This window comes from Crinia signifera, chromosome 19, assembly GCF_055691185.1.
Source record: "Crinia signifera chromosome 19, ASM5569118v1, whole genome shotgun sequence".
In the NCBI taxonomy this organism is placed as follows: domain Eukaryota; kingdom Metazoa; phylum Chordata; class Amphibia; order Anura; family Myobatrachidae; genus Crinia; species Crinia signifera.
The window spans coordinates 27,704,673-27,720,432 of record NC_139226.1 but is presented as its reverse complement, the minus strand read 5'-3'; positions in this window follow the sequence as shown (position 1 = coordinate 27,720,432).

Genomic DNA, 15,760 nt, shown 5'->3' with positions numbered 1-15,760 from the left:
CCAAATCGGGTCCATTGAGGCATTTAACAGTAAAATCGCGGTCAATCAGCCTTTTTAACATTGTTCCCTATGGAAAAATCGCGGTAATCGCGGTCATCGCGGGCATCGCGGCCATCCCGATTTACCCGCGATGACCGCGATTTTTACCCCCGACGACCGCGATTTCAATCGCTGGCGCCCATCTAGGTAAAGAGTACCATAAAGAATGATGGTACTGAGTGCAGTAATGGGTATGCCGGTACTGATGAATGCAGTAATGGGTATGCCGGTACTGATGAGTGCAGTAATGGCTGGGTATGCCGGAACTGATGAGTACAGAAATGGGCATGCCGGTGCTGATGAGTGCAGTAATGGAAATGCTGGTACTGATGAGTGCAGTAATGGACATGCCGGTACTGATAAGTACAGTAATGGAAATACTGGTACTGATGAGTGCAGTAATGGACATGCCGGTACTGATGAGTGCAGTAAAGGACATGCCGGTACTGATGAGTGCATTAATGGGTATGCCGGTACTGATGAGTGCAGTAATGGGTATGCCAGTAATGATGAGTGCAGTAATGGCTGGGTATGCCAGTACTGAAGAGTGCAGTAATGGCTGGGTATGCCAGAACTGATGAGTACAGTAATGGACATGCCGGTACTGATAAGTGCAGTAATGGAAATGCTGGTACTGATGAGTGCAGTAATGGACATGCCGGTACTGATGAGTGCAGTAAAGGACATGCTGGTACTGATGAGTGCAGTAATGGGATTGCCGGTACTGATGAGTGCAGTAATGGGTATGCTGGTACTGATGAGTGTAATGATGGGCATGCCGGTACTGATGAGTGCAGTAATGTCTGGGCATGTCGGTACTGATGAGTGCAGTAATGGGCATGCCGTTGCTGATGAGTGCTTTAATGGGTATGCTGGTACTACTGAGTGCAGTAATGGACATGCTGGTACTGATAAGTGCAGTAATGGAAATGCTGGTACTGATGAGTGCAGTAATGGACATGCCGGTACTGATGAGTGCAGTAAAGGACATGCCGGTACTGATGAGTGCAGTAATGGGTATGCCGGTAATGATGAGTGCAGTAATGGCTGGGTATGCCGGTACTGATGAGTGCAGTAATGGCTGGGTATGCCGGAACTGATGAGTACAGTAATGGGTATGCCGGTACTGATGAGTGCAGTAATGGCTGGGTATGCCGGAACTGATGAGTACAGTAATGGGCATGCCGGTACTAATGAGTGCAGTAATGGAAATGCTGGTACTGATGAGTGCAGTAATGGACATGCCGGTACTGATGAGTGCAGTAATGGACATGCCGGTACTGACGAGTGCAGTAAAGGACATGCCGGTACTGATGAGTGCAGTAATGGGCATGCCGGTACTGATGAGTGCACTAATGGACATGTCAGTACTGATGAGTGCGGTAATGGAAATGCTGGTACTTGTGAGTGCAGTAATGGACATGCCGGTACTGATGAGTGCAGTAAAGGACATGCTGGTACTGATGAGTGCAGTAAAGGACATGCTGGTACTGATGAGTGCAGTAATGGTTATGCCGGTACTGGTGAGTGCAGTAATGGGCATGCCGGTACTGATGAGTGCAGTAATGGACATGCCGGTACTGATGAGTGCAGTAATGGAAATGCTGGTACTTGTGAGTGCAGTAAAGGACATGCTGGTACTGATGAGTGCAGTAATGGGTATGTTGGTACTGATGAGTGCAGTAATGGGCGTGCCGGTACTGATGAGTGCAGTAATGGACATGCCAGTACTGATGAGTGCGGTAATGGGTATGCCGGTAATGATGAGTGCAATAATTGCTGGGTATGCCAATCCAAGCTTTCTAGATTGCTTATGCTATGAATAGAGTCAAAAGGGTATATGGACTAAAAGTCAATTTTAATACATTTTTAATGATTTCAAATCAGATAATTATAATCGGCCTTTGGTTTCTGATTCATACACAGACGCGCTTGTGTCTATGGGGGAAATTTACTAAGAATACGACTTTGATTCAATGTCATTTGTATTTATGTACGAATGACATCACCTGGCATTGTTTGTATTTTTGTTTTCGGTTGTAAAATCCGTATTTACTAAGCTCCCGATGTAGCGCCATTCGTATTTTTCGATGTCGTATTCATTCCTACAGATTCCTATTTTAACACCATATTATCGGGCCAGTACAGCCTCCTTGCTTAATCACATCTGAAATCCCTGACATAATTAATATATTAGCTGACTAGCACTGACATAATGGGGGCAGGCCTGATATAAGACTCCGCTGTGGTCTTCACTGCAAGCCTAGTGGGTCCTCCCTGGCATTGTTACAAATCCTCTGAGACCATTCCCCTTTTTGGATAGGCTGATCAACCCCCAATCAGGGTGTTAGGTAAGAACTTTTCATAAAGAGTGTATTAGAGACGGAGTTGTCTTGGGGAGTATCTCAAACTGTTATTTATTTTACGTTAGTGTCTCCTTAATAATGGCTGATAATGGGAGTCCTGAGACACTTTGTTCCATGGAAGGAACGGGCTGCTCCCTCCCTCCTTTTCCTGATTGCAGATTGACAGTCACTGTGCACAGCTGATGCAGAACAGTAAAGACAAAAGGACATTTTAGGACACTGTACATAAAATATCAGTGTATTGGGGGTGATTCAGGTCCAAATTCGCTCTCGTGGCCGATGGTGGGGGTTTGCGCATATAGAATGATTGAGTGAGTGACCATAGAATGTTTTTTTCTCTTCCGTGAGACGCATGTGGGGAAAGGGGGGGTTGGAGTGCGTTCGGTGGGTCAGCGGTTACCTGTTTGCTAGGTAGTGAATAGACACAGCCCAGAATCAGGCCCTAGGTTCTGTCGTCTCCAGGATAGACACACAGTTCATTATGTGTCGCTTCCTGCCAGCTGCACAGCTGTTTACGCCTAATAGATAAAGTGACATAAAACAAAGAATTGATTCCATTTAAATAATGAGGAAATCAAAGCGATTCCAAAAACCCGCAAAGATTAGATAAGACGTAGAATAGCTTTTTATACAGATATCACTGCACAAAACAAACAGTGCTGCAGTATGACTTTATCCAGACCTGGAACCCAAACTGTCGCTACAAACCTGCAGGGCTGATATGCATTTTAGAGGGGATAAAATGAGAGATAGATACAGACACGTCATTAGTAGGGTTTTATTTTATAGATAACATGGGCATCATTAGAGGAGAAGGCCTGGAGCAACGGTCTATCAGCTACCCTGCAAACTGATTGACATTCTTATTTCCAGATGTTATCTTTTGGAGGTACAGTACAGTATGTACAGTACACCATACGATGCAAGTTTGTTTTATTCCCGATATGCTGGGAATAAAGAAGGTGGCAGTAGCAGAATCCCAGGTATAATCAGCAGCACCTGGGATTTCCTGTTACAAGGGTTTCCAGGGCAGAGTCGCCTTGCTCTCGATGGGGGAATATCTATCAGAGTGATAGGCCGGGGGTGTTATAGTATAGGGACCATTGGAGCCTTTTAAGATTCTGCTATGCCGTGAGAGCCTGTATGCTGCTAAGTCGTCATCTGAGACCCTGTGTTTGTGATCCTTGTCACAATTATATATATATATATATATATATATATATATATATATATATATATATATATATATATATATATATATATATATATATATATGGAAAGATAGAAGGGGGCGCCCAATAGTGCAATAAAGTTTTTTTTATTTAAAAAAAAAACAGAATAAAAAATACACTCATTAAAAAGGACTCGTTCCGAGTTTGACCTCAGCAGTGGGCTGATTACCACTAGATATATACAATCCTCACTGGCAGTACTGCAATCTCAAACGCAATAGTCACCGCTTCAGACGGCTTCCACGGGACCTCCTGGTTCTCCGGACAGCCGGCGTCTCTCAGAGTTCCAGGGTAGATGTTACACCGCTCGTGTCTGCTCTCTGCCAGGAGTATCAGGATGGAAACGTCACGATGGCCACGCCCCTACGCGTTTCGTCATAGACTTCGTCAGTGGGGTGGCCATCGTGACTGGGTGCTGTGCTTTTACGGATCCATTAGCCAATCATAGCTCTCAGATTTGTATATCTTAATTTGCGGCAAGACTTGGTGGGACATTACAGGTTTGGAAAATTATATAAAGTGTAACAGAGTGCCTAGAGGCCTTCGATTAACAAAAAATCCCACCATAGGATATGATAATGTAAAGTTCCTGAAAGAATGGGACAAAATTCTGGACGATGCATCCGTGGATCTTATGCGTCTGCTGGTAACAGAGAAAAAGACAGTTTTGAAGGAAGTGGAACAAGACCTCCTAAAAATAAATGAAGAACTGAAAGATGTTAGAGAATCAGAAAACTTCAAGAGAATACAGAAAGAAATTGAAGTAAAAGTATCAAGGATTGAAGAAAAGATGATAGAGAATAAAAAAAGGAAATTTCAGAGAGACAAAGAAGACTACCTGAAAGGAGAGGTACGTACCTGGCATAAAATAAGAAATCAAAACAGAGAAGATCGGGGTAGATATACGGAGAGATCGAATCGAACCGACCAGTCACAAAATCGAAGGAGAAGTATATCATCAAGAAATGTGAATCATACCACCCCGAGGGGTAACCCGCCCACATTAGGAAGAAGAGACTGGCAATATCCGAAAAAAAACCTTCAATTACACAAGAAGGCAGGGATCATGGCGGAACCCGAATGATTCAAATAGATATGAACGCCTGAGGTCAGAAGTTGAAGCACCCCATACCTCCAGGCCTTTTTTAGAGATACGCCAGAGCGACGAAAACTTCCGAACAATAAAAGGAGGAGCCTCCAACATCCAAACCCCGATTACAAGAAAAAAACAACGCAGTGGCTAGGATAGACATGTAGTGACTTAAACTGAATAGCTGGGTGGGACCAAGACTTAGCATGTGACATGGTCAGCCAATGGCTAGGGCTCTGAGTTTGTTAGCTTTAGTTTAATACAGCAGGAGAGGGGAGGAGTCTCCCTCTTCTCCTGGAAAATTCTGTGGGAACACATCTCTGTCTCCTCCATCGAGTGTTTTGTAGCTTGAACTGTGTGAGGTGAATTGTAAGTAAATTCTCCTACCTGTAATAGACTATGCCCCGTGCTGCTGCCAGACGCCCTAGGCGGGTTGTGAGGCCACCCGCCCGTTTTGCGGAGGCTGAGGTGGCTGATGCGGCTGAAGCACCAGGGGCGGCTGGCGGGCGTGCCCCGGCCTCTGCCGGAGGCTCAGGAGGGAGGCGCGGGGCTGCTGCTGCACCCGCGGCGGTAGCTCCGGTGTCCTTTAATTCCGGCCGCCGGGCAGGGCTGAGGGGGTCCGCAAGAGGTGGGCGCGCGTCCGTTCGCGCCCAGTCAGGCGCGAGGGTGCCCAGCCCCCAGCAACCTGAGGCATCTGTTCACGGACGGGGGCTCGCGGCCGCCCGTTCCGGGCTCCGGAGCAGAGGTCGCGCTGCTGCGGCCGTGTCCCGGCGGGGGCTTGATGACGTCAGCACCCCGCCGCGCGGTCGCGGCAACACGCGCGGCAGGGGTACTTCACGCGGCGGGCGCCGGTCTGCTGACAGCGCCCGTCGCGATGCAACGCCAGAGGCTAGTCAGGAGGATCCTCCTGAAGCCTCTGCTAGCTACCACAGCGGTCGTGCCCGGCGGCCATTAGACGCCGCCGGAGGTGCACGATCCAAGATGGCGGCCGGGCCCAGCCGTCCTCGCGGACGGCGGGGGTCAGGTTCAAGGGGCAGTAGGCCTCAAGTGCAGGTCAGCGGGGCTTCCTATTCTGAGCCAGGCTATCAAGAGGCTGATTATGATGGTTATGAGGATGAGGCAGTGCCCGCCCCAGACCCAGAAACCCCTTTCTATGGATATAGGCCGTCATGGGAGGGGGGCAGTATGTATGAGAGGGGTGACCCTGCTGGCATCCCTGTCAGGGGCGCGCGCAGGGGGGCGGCTCAAGGCCGCAGCAACCAACATGTTTCAGCGGCGGGGCAGGGAAGGGGCAGCAGGATTAGGCCGGTCCCTGGGACTTTTGACCCGGCCTTGCTGTCTGCTGCCCTTTCTTCAGTGGCAGGGGCCCTAGCCCCTCTAGTGGAGGAGGACCCTGTGGGACCCTCAGGTTCACGCTCAGGCAGGCGGGGATCTTCACTTACAGGGCAGCAGATCCCGGGCTGTGCTGAATTTGTCCGGGCATTTGGTGGGGTTAACACCCCGGCCCCAGGTGGTCGCCGGGTATCCCCCAGGGAACCCAGGGTTCATAGTGCACATAACAGGTGCCAGCGGGCAGGTGACCTACACGAGTGGCCCGCCCGGCCTTTGTTCGTTGTTTCCTCAGATGCTGACGAGGCGGATGTCGACGAAGTGGGCGGAGGCAGAGCCGAGGATGGCACCGATGAGGACGATGTTACATGGGCTGCTCAGCCAGAGGACACAGGTGATGACTCTACTGATGGGGGGAAGGCTGATTCTGTGGCGTGCTCTTCAACAGTGGGGTCAGGCTCTACTCGCCATTCCTCCTCCTCTTCTTCCTCCTCTGCAGGAGGCTCAGAGGGAGGTAGCGCTAAGAAGGCGCGTAAGCGTGCGGCCAAATATGCGAAGAAGGAGGCGGGCCGCCAGGCTCTCAGTGGCAAGCGTAAGCGCAGTGCAGCCTTGTCTAGGAGGGAACGAAAAAGCAGGAACCTTCCCGGGGTGGTACACTGCGACTACACAGCAGTGGTCAGGGGTCTGCGCGAGAGTTGCAGGGCTAAAATTCAAAAAGGGGAATTTGTGGACCTTTTTGGCCTCACTGATGAGTCTAAGAAGGCCTACAAGGCAGCCAAAGCAAAAGGTGGCATAGGGGCGGAAGCATTTCGCTCATATGACAACTGGCTAGCAGGTTTCTGTGTATTTGCAGCTTGCTACCTCGAGGATAGGCCCGATGAGCATATGAATATAATTCGCTATATTCATATGGTCCACGATATGTATAGGACAAACGGGGGCGTCGCATGGAGGACATATGATGAACAGTTCAGGCGCAAGCAGGACTGTTTGCATATTATGGATTTTGGCTGCAAGGATGTAGAAGTGTGGATGGGGTTGACCAGGGCCTATGCTGAGACGGTGGAGGCGGCTCGCCCAGTTACCACAGTGCCCGCTGCTCCCGCAGCTCAGCATCGGCCAGCGGGCGAAGTGGTCCCTCACAAGCGCCCCGCTGCAGGGGGCAGGCCATTCAACCCGGCCGCAGCAAAAGGGAAGTGCTATGCTTTCAACAATTCCTTTTGCAGCCAGGGACAGCGATGCCGGTACAAGCACATATGCATAACTTGTTCCGGTAACCATTCGGCCTCCCATTGCTTTCGGGGTGGCCGCCCCTCTAGAGGGGCGGTTGCTTCAGCAGCATCCAGGCCCTCAGCATCCACAAATGCTAGATAGAGCAGCCACTCCGGTACGGGTGCAAGCCATGGTCCCTTGGCTTGACCGCTACCCGGATAAGGAGGCAGCCAACTTTATTAAAGAGGGTTTTACCCACGGTTTCCGTCTTCCCATTTCGGGGGAAGTTTTGGGGGGTACGTTTAGGAACCTCCAGTCAGCGCGTTCGCTGGCTTCTGTTTTGCAAGAAAAGGTGGGCAAGGAGCTACGGTTAGGACGCATGGCCGGGCCTTTTCCGGCTCCTCCCCTACCAAACTTGGTGATTTCACCTGTTGGGGTGGTGCCGAAGAAGACCCCCGGTAAGTATAGGCTCATACAGCACTTGTCTTATCCTGTGGGTTCCTCAGTAAATGACTCCATACCTCCAGAAGTTTGCTCGGTGGTGTATCAATCATTCGATGAAGCCCTTGCCATGGTTCGAGGGTTCGGGTTCGGGGCATTGTTAGCCAAAATCGATGTGGAGTCGGCCTTCAGGCTTCTCCCCCTGCACCCCGATGCGTTTAGGTACATGGGCTTCCGCATTGGTGACGAGTACTTCATCGACAAGTGCTTGCCGATGGGGTGCTCCGTATCCTGTGCCTTTTTTGAGAGGTTCAGTACCTTCTTGCATTGGTGCGTTGAGAGGTCGGCCAGGGTGAGCGGGATCGCTCACTACCTGGACGATTTCTTGTGCGTGGGCCCTGCGGGCTCCAGCCAGTGCTCTTCTTTATTGCACCATGCCCGTTCTGTCTTCCAGCTATTTGGCGTGCCCATTGCGGAAGACAAAACGGAAGGGCCGGTCACCACGTTGTCATTCTTAGGAATCGAGATCGATACCATACGGGGTCATTGCTGCCTACCTCTGGATAAGGTTAACAAGCTGAAGGAGGCCGTTGCTGATTGCTGCGCTTCAAGGAAGATCACGTTGCGCCAGGCACAGTCCCTTCTAGGCCAGCTTAACTTTGCATGCAGGGTTATCCCAATGGGCCGCCTGTTCTGCCGCAAACTGGAGAGGGCAACCACCGGGGTCTTACGAGCGCACCATTTTGTGCGTTTGTCAGCCGAAATCAGACGGGACCTGTTGGTCTGGTCAGTTTTTCTGGAAGAGTTTAACGGTATTCGCATTTGGCTGACCCCGGTGCTTGACAACTCCAGGTTGCAGCTTTACACCGACGCCGCCGGTTCCACCGGCTTTGGGTGTTTCCTAGAAGGCAGCTGGTGCGCGCAGGCTTGGCCGGCAGCATGGTTTGCAGAGGGGCTTACAAAGGACATGCTGCTGCTCGAGCTGTTTCCAATCATGGTAGTCATGGAGCTGTGGGGGAAGCGATTAGCAAACCACAGCGTTCTCTTCTGGTCTGACAATTTCAGCACGGTGCATGCTATTAATAATCAGAAAGCGAAATCCTTGCTAGTCTTGAGAGTTCTTGCGCAGCTTTTCTTACAATGCCTCCGCTACAACATTTTGTTTAAAGCCAAGCACGTACCAGGTACACAGAATGAGGTAGCGGATGCGTTATCTCGCTTTCAATGGGATCGTTTTAGGGAACTGGCTCCAGATGCTGATGCTGTCGGGGTCTCGTGCCCACTTTATATTTGGCAGGTCATCAGGCCGGATTGGAGGGCCTAGCTGAGCTATCCGTGGCGCCTGCTACCCTCAGAACGTACCAGCAAGCGTGGTCGGAATGGGAGGCTTTTTCTGGAAGCGCTGGGCAGCAAGGTAGGCGCGGTCAAAGGATGTTGCTTTCTTTTGTATGGCAGCTTTACAATGCAGGTAAATCAAGGGCAGTGGCTGCGCGCTACCTGGCAGGAATATCCTTTTTTGCACAACTGAAAGGCGTACAGGACTTTACCAAATGCTTCCTAGTACGTAGGGCCATGAAGGGCTGGTCGCGTCTGGCGCCAGCCGCCCCTGACCATAGGCGCCCCATCCATTTCTCGCTGTTATTATCTCTTTTGAGTAAGGTTGAGGTGGTTGCTGAGTCCGCGTTTGAGACATTGTTATTTACCCTAGCTTTTGCAGTAGCGTTCCACGGAGCATTCCGGGTATTAGAGTTAGTTTCCCCGTCTAAGGATAAAGTTGCTTCGCTGCGGGTTTCAGATATACGCATAGAGAAAGAGGTCCTGTGGTGTAGGCTTAGAAAGTCAAAAACTGACCAGGCAGCTAAAGGGGTGTGGGTGCAGATGGGCGCAGTGATACCTACATCGGCATGCCCCGTTGCACTAGCCGAGCGTTATGCTATGGTGAGGCCCAGTATAGGGGAATCTTGGCTGGTGCACTATGACGGCTCTCCGCTCACGAGGTATCAGTTTAGTTGGATGATGCGCAAATGCCTCACAGAGCTGGGTTTGTGTCCCGAGGAGTTTGGCACCCACTCCTTTAGAATCGGCGCCGCAACTACAGCTGCGGGCTCTGGCTGGTCAGTTAAGGATATTAAGAGGCGAGGGCGTTGGCGCTCCGCGACCTACCGGAAGTATATTCGCCCTAACCTCATGGTCTGATGTCTGTGCGTATGTAATGAAAGCTGTGTGGCTGTACTCCTGTGTTACCCCTACCCTAAATATTCCTACTCGGGGATTAGCTACGCTCTGTTGTTGGGCCAGCGTCCGGAGTTTTCACGCTTTTTTACCTGACCTGACGGACTGAATTCGGCTTATTCCAATTCGGCTAATTCGGCACCAATTAAGAGTCCCTCAGCAGGTCTTGACGTTTTTTCTCCGGCCGAGTAATCCCCTGTTTTTCCTTTACCTATCCATTACCCTTACCTACCTATGTCTGTCTCTTACCCTTTGTTTCCAGGAGTGGCTTCAATTAGAATTGAAGTATTATTTAAGCACCAAATTTGTGCACCGATCCAAATTATTTTTCTTTTGGCAGACCCTCCTAAAATGTGCTTATGAGTAGATTTAGCCTGTTTAAAGTAAGCAGAGCAATACCTAATCCCCCCTTTAAATAATTTTCCCTATAGGTTTGGGCTACGACAGTTTCAAAATCTGGATAGTGGGCCACTCCTTCGTGTTCTGGGCGGCCAGATTGGTGTCAACGGGCGGTGGGCCCATCTTTACGTGCTCCAACATGATAAGGTGGTTGGGAGTAAGAGGAATGTCCTGGCGCGAGCTAAGGGCCTTTCTCCTGATGAAGGTGAGATTGTTTGGATTGCCCGAAATATTGGTGATCCATTTGGGTGGAAACGATCCTGGGAAAATGTCCCAGTTGGAGCTGAGAGCATTGATGTTGTGTGACCTCGCTGCTATAAAAGAGGCATGGCCCACTTGCTTTATAATCTGGTCATTTGTTATCCCTAGGTTGTGTTGGAGGGGTGCCAGGGATTGTAAGGCCATAGACGAGTCCAGAAAGAAATTGAACTCCGCAGTAGCAAAATGGGTGCTGGGGGTAGGGGGCGCCATTGTCCCACACGAACGGATTAGGTTTAGGTATCACCAGCTCTACAGGCCCGATGGAGTTCACTTGGTTAAGGAGGGTCTGGTTATGTTCATCGAGGATATTTTGATGGTTTTAGATTCAGTAGCTTAGTTTGGTGGCGGGGCGGGATCACCGGGAGCGGTGCCCCCGCTTTGGCGGGAAAGAACGGCAAGTTAGGAGTTGTTAGGCGTTTGTTGTTTGAAGTTTATGGCGTATTTGGTATCTTTTGGTGCGCTTGCCCCTCATTGGCTTAGGCCTTTGCTAGATTACCCGACCGGGGATAGCAAGCCCACCCGGCTGGGTGGGCGGCCAATGTGTGGGTTGAGTGGAGACCGCTTTCCTTTGTTAGGCCAAATTACGTACGTTTGGTTTGGGGGTGGAGATTAATAATAGCCGTTCTTTCTTGGCCACCATTTAAAATAAAAACAAAATAAAATAAAAACTTAAAAATAAAAATAAAATAAAAACAAAACAAAAATTTAAAAAATAAAAAATTAGTTTAAAAATTATTTCTTCAATAAATTTCAGCTAACAAATTTCTGCCAAACCATGTCTCCGTGTCTTCATTTCTTTATAGAGTGGTAAGATTACATATGTCAACGATAACATGCAAGGGTCACACATCCGCTATTGCAAGGTTTAAAACAACGCAGTGGCTAGGATAGACATGTAGTGACTTAAACTGAATAGCTGGGTGGGACCAAGACTTAGCATGTGACATGGTCAGCCAATGGCTAGGGCTCTGAGTTTGTTAGCTTTAGTTTAATACAGCAGGAGAGGGGAGGAGTCTCCCTCTTCTCCTGGAAAATTCCCCACCCTCCCGTCCCTATTGGTTTTGGGGTTTAGGATAGTGGGGTATTTTTAATCGCGTTAGCTGTTAGGCGGGAAAGAACGGCAAGTTAGGAGTTGTTAGGCGTTTGTTGTTTGAAGTTTATGGCGTATTTGGTATCTTTTGGTGCGCTTGCCCCTCATTGGCTTAGGCCTTTGCTAGATTACCCGACCGGGGATAGCAAGCCCACCCGGCTGGGTGGGCGGCCAATGTGTGGGTTGAGTGGAGACCGCTTTCCTTTGTTAGGCCAAATTACGTACGTTTGGTTTGGGGGTGGAGATTAATAATAGCCGTTCTTTCTTGGCCACCATTTAAAATAAAAACAAAATAAAATAAAAACTTAAAAATAAAAATAAAATAAAAACAAAACAAAAATTTAAAAAATAAAAAATTAGTTTAAAAATTATTTCTTCAATAAATTTCAGCTAACAAATTTCTGCCAAACCATGTCTCCGTGTCTTCATTTCTTTATAGAGTGGTAAGATTACATATGTCAACGATAACATGCAAGGGTCACACATCCGCTATTGCAAGGTTTAAGGAGGTATCAAGAAGAAAGAGAGGAAAGAGAGGCGGTAAGAAGGGAACCAAAAATGAGGAACGTACGATAACTGATCCTAACAAAGGTATATTTAATTTATCAAAAAAGGTATTAACCACACCTGAAAAAGGGGTACTACAGAAAGGTCTATCGTATGCTCCAACATGCGGACTCGATAAATTCGACATGTATATCGACTTAAACCTATACGTGAGAAAACTTACGCTCAAAAGACATTTCCTTAGGAAGTCGGATGCAACTATAAAAAACTGGGAGGATCGGATAGAAGGAGAATCATCAGGCCTCAAGTGTAAATCCACATTTTACCCCCTGGAATCAAGGGGCCCACACATCGAGATGTTCTCGCAATTGGTCAAACAAGATATCGAGAGAATGGACACATCTACTCAAAAAAAGAAAAACTTAAGTGCCGCAGAAACCAAAGCTTTAAAGGGATTAGCTGAAGATACAAGCATCGTCATCAAATGTGCGGACAAAGGGGGGGGGGGGTAGTGATCATGAACAGGGAAGACTATGTCCTGGAGGCGAATCGCCTATTGAATGATCCTACCTCCTATGAAAAACTCCCAAAAGACCCTACTCCATCCTTCCTTATTGACCTTGAAGTACTGCTGAAAAAAGGGTTAGCAGAAAAGAGCATAAACCTAGAGGAATACAATTATCTTTACAACAAAACTCCAACAATAGCTACATTCTACCACATTCCCAAAATTCATAAAAATGTGACCCCTCCTCCTGGACGTCCGATAGTGAGTGGGATCGGATCCCTAACATCGCGGATCTCTGAATATGTGGATAAATACATACAAAAATATGTACCCCAATTACAGACCTATATAAAAGACACGACTCATATTCTTCAAATCCTTGATACCATTAACTGGTCGACACAATATAAGTGGTGCACAGTGGACGTACAGTCCTTATATACTGCTATCCCCCATGACAAGGGAATAAATGTAGTCAGAGAAAAACTAACGGCGGACGTCAACGTGAGCGAACTGAAAACCACCTTTATCTGTGACTGTCTAAAATTTGTCTTGGAATACAACTATTTCAGCTTCCTTGAAGACTTCCATATACAAAGATGCGGGACGGCGATGGGGAGCATTTGCGCCCCAAGCCTAGCAAATCTGTACATGGGGCACTGGGAAGAAAAAAACATCCTAGTTGGACCCTACAGAAATAATTTAAAACTATTCAAACGCTTCATTGACGATATTATTATCGTCTGGGAGGGAAGCACAGAAGATTTTGAAAAGTGTATGGAATCCATGAACATAAACACCTACAATTTAAAGTTCACGCATACCATCAATGCTAATGCGATTGAGTTTTTAGACTTGAAAATATCAACAGAAAACTTCGCCACCACAAACCAAATAGAAACATCAACACATTTCAAAAAAGTCGACAGCAATAGCTACCTGGACTATATGAGCTGCCATCTACCCCGATGGAAACAGAACATACCAGTATCCCAATTCACAAGATTAAGGCGCAATTGCTCCAATTTAAATGCGTATGAAGATCAGTCGCGCATTTATGAAGACAGATTCAAAGAAAAGGGGTACCCGAGAGAACTAGTCACTGACGCAAAAGAAAAAGTGAAAAAGAAAAACCGGGATGATCTACTTAAATACAAGGAGAAAAATACAGTAGAAAATGAAAAAAAAAATTCTGCCCTTTTGTGACAAAATATAACACAGCAGAGAAGGAAATAAAGAAAATCCTCAAGAAAAATTATCATATTCTCAAACTTGATCCGATTTTATCAGAACATCTACCAGAGAACCCTGACATCATCTTTAAAAGAGCAGCAACAGTGAAATCAATAATCTCCAAAAGCTGCCTACAAAAAATCCCGGAAACCCCAAAGATGCAGATGTTTGGCGGGTTGACAGGGTCTTTTCAGTGCGGTCACTGTAAAATATGCCCTCAAATGGAGAAGGGAGTAAAAATGTTCAGTGGGAAGGACCAGAAAAATTACAAAATCAAAAGTCTGATCAACTGCATGTCGACATATGTGGTCTACATGGTGTCCTGCCCGTGTGGCTTAAAATATGTCGGCAAGACAAAGAGGCCCCTGAAAATAAGGATGTTAGAACATTGCAGAAATATTAAAAACAAAATCACGAATCATAGTCTGCCAAGACATTTCTTAAAATATCACAACAGTGATTCGTCATTATTAAAGATGAAAGGCATAGAATACATCCCTATAAACAAAAGAGGAGGTGATCGGGAGAAACAGCTTACAAAAAGGGAGACTTACTGGATCATTACTCTTAACACTCTAGTTCCAAATGGACTTAATGAGAATTACGAAATCACCCCCTTCATACAAGATGCTTGATTCGATGAAAATAATATCACCCGAAAAACCCGGAATATATGTTACCAGAAAAATAGTCGACACAATGTCGATTTTTTCATTTTTTTCATTTTTTTTCATTTTTTCATTATCATTACTATTTTTTATTTCATTATTATCTCTGTAATAGTGAACAAATAAACACACTAAGCTTAGTGCTGATATTCTCCAAAAAGAATACATGTGAACACAAGTGAAAACTCCCGATAGAAAGTACTTTGGGACATTGTAACAAAATCACCACACAGGTCTCGTTGGAAGAAACACCAAGTAAGTTGTGATTGCAGGCAGGTGAAGTAACACCTGATACCTATCAGAAACAAACAAGAAGATCAGCGCGCTACTATAGAATACTCCTCGGAATTATGAAAAGAACAACTTAACGTATTTATAAAAACTTTTAAATATTTTAAATGCCCTCTAACTGGTGTTAGTGGTGTTTTTGATCTAAACTACTACAAGCCGAAGCGATGCCGCAAATTAAGATATACAAATCTGAGAGCTATGATTGGCTAATGGATCCGTAAAAGCACAGCACCCAGTCACGATGGCCACCCCACTGACGAAGTCTATGACGAAACGCGTAGGGGCGTGGCCATCGTGACGTTTCCATCCTGATACTCCTGGCAGAGAGCAGACACGAGCGGTGTAACATCTACCCTGGAACTCTGAGAGACGCCGGCTGTCCGGAGAACCAGGAGGTCCCGTGGAAGCCGTCTGAAGCGGTGACTATTGCGTTTGAGATTGCAGTACTGCCAGTGAGGATTGTATATATCTAGTGGTAATCAGCCCACTGCTGAGGTCAAACTCGGTACGAGTCCTTTTTAATGAGTGTATTTTTTATTCTGTTTTTTTAAAAATAAAAAAAACTTTATTGCACTATTGGGCGCCCCCTTCTATCTTTCCATTTCTTGTAGTTTCCTGGTGCTTGGGATAAGCACCTAACAGAAGGGGAGCGACGGTCCAAGTAATTACTTGAAGGACAAGTGCAGACTAAAACCAACCTTTAGTGCCTGAAAAGCTAATTAACATCGGCACAAGAAGCCCAGATATTCGACCAGATATGATTTTATGCACTGTATATGTATTCATGCTTCTTATTTATGTCTAGTCTTATTTTTATGTATTATATATGCTTGTTTTTGTGTCTACCTAACGTTTACTCTCC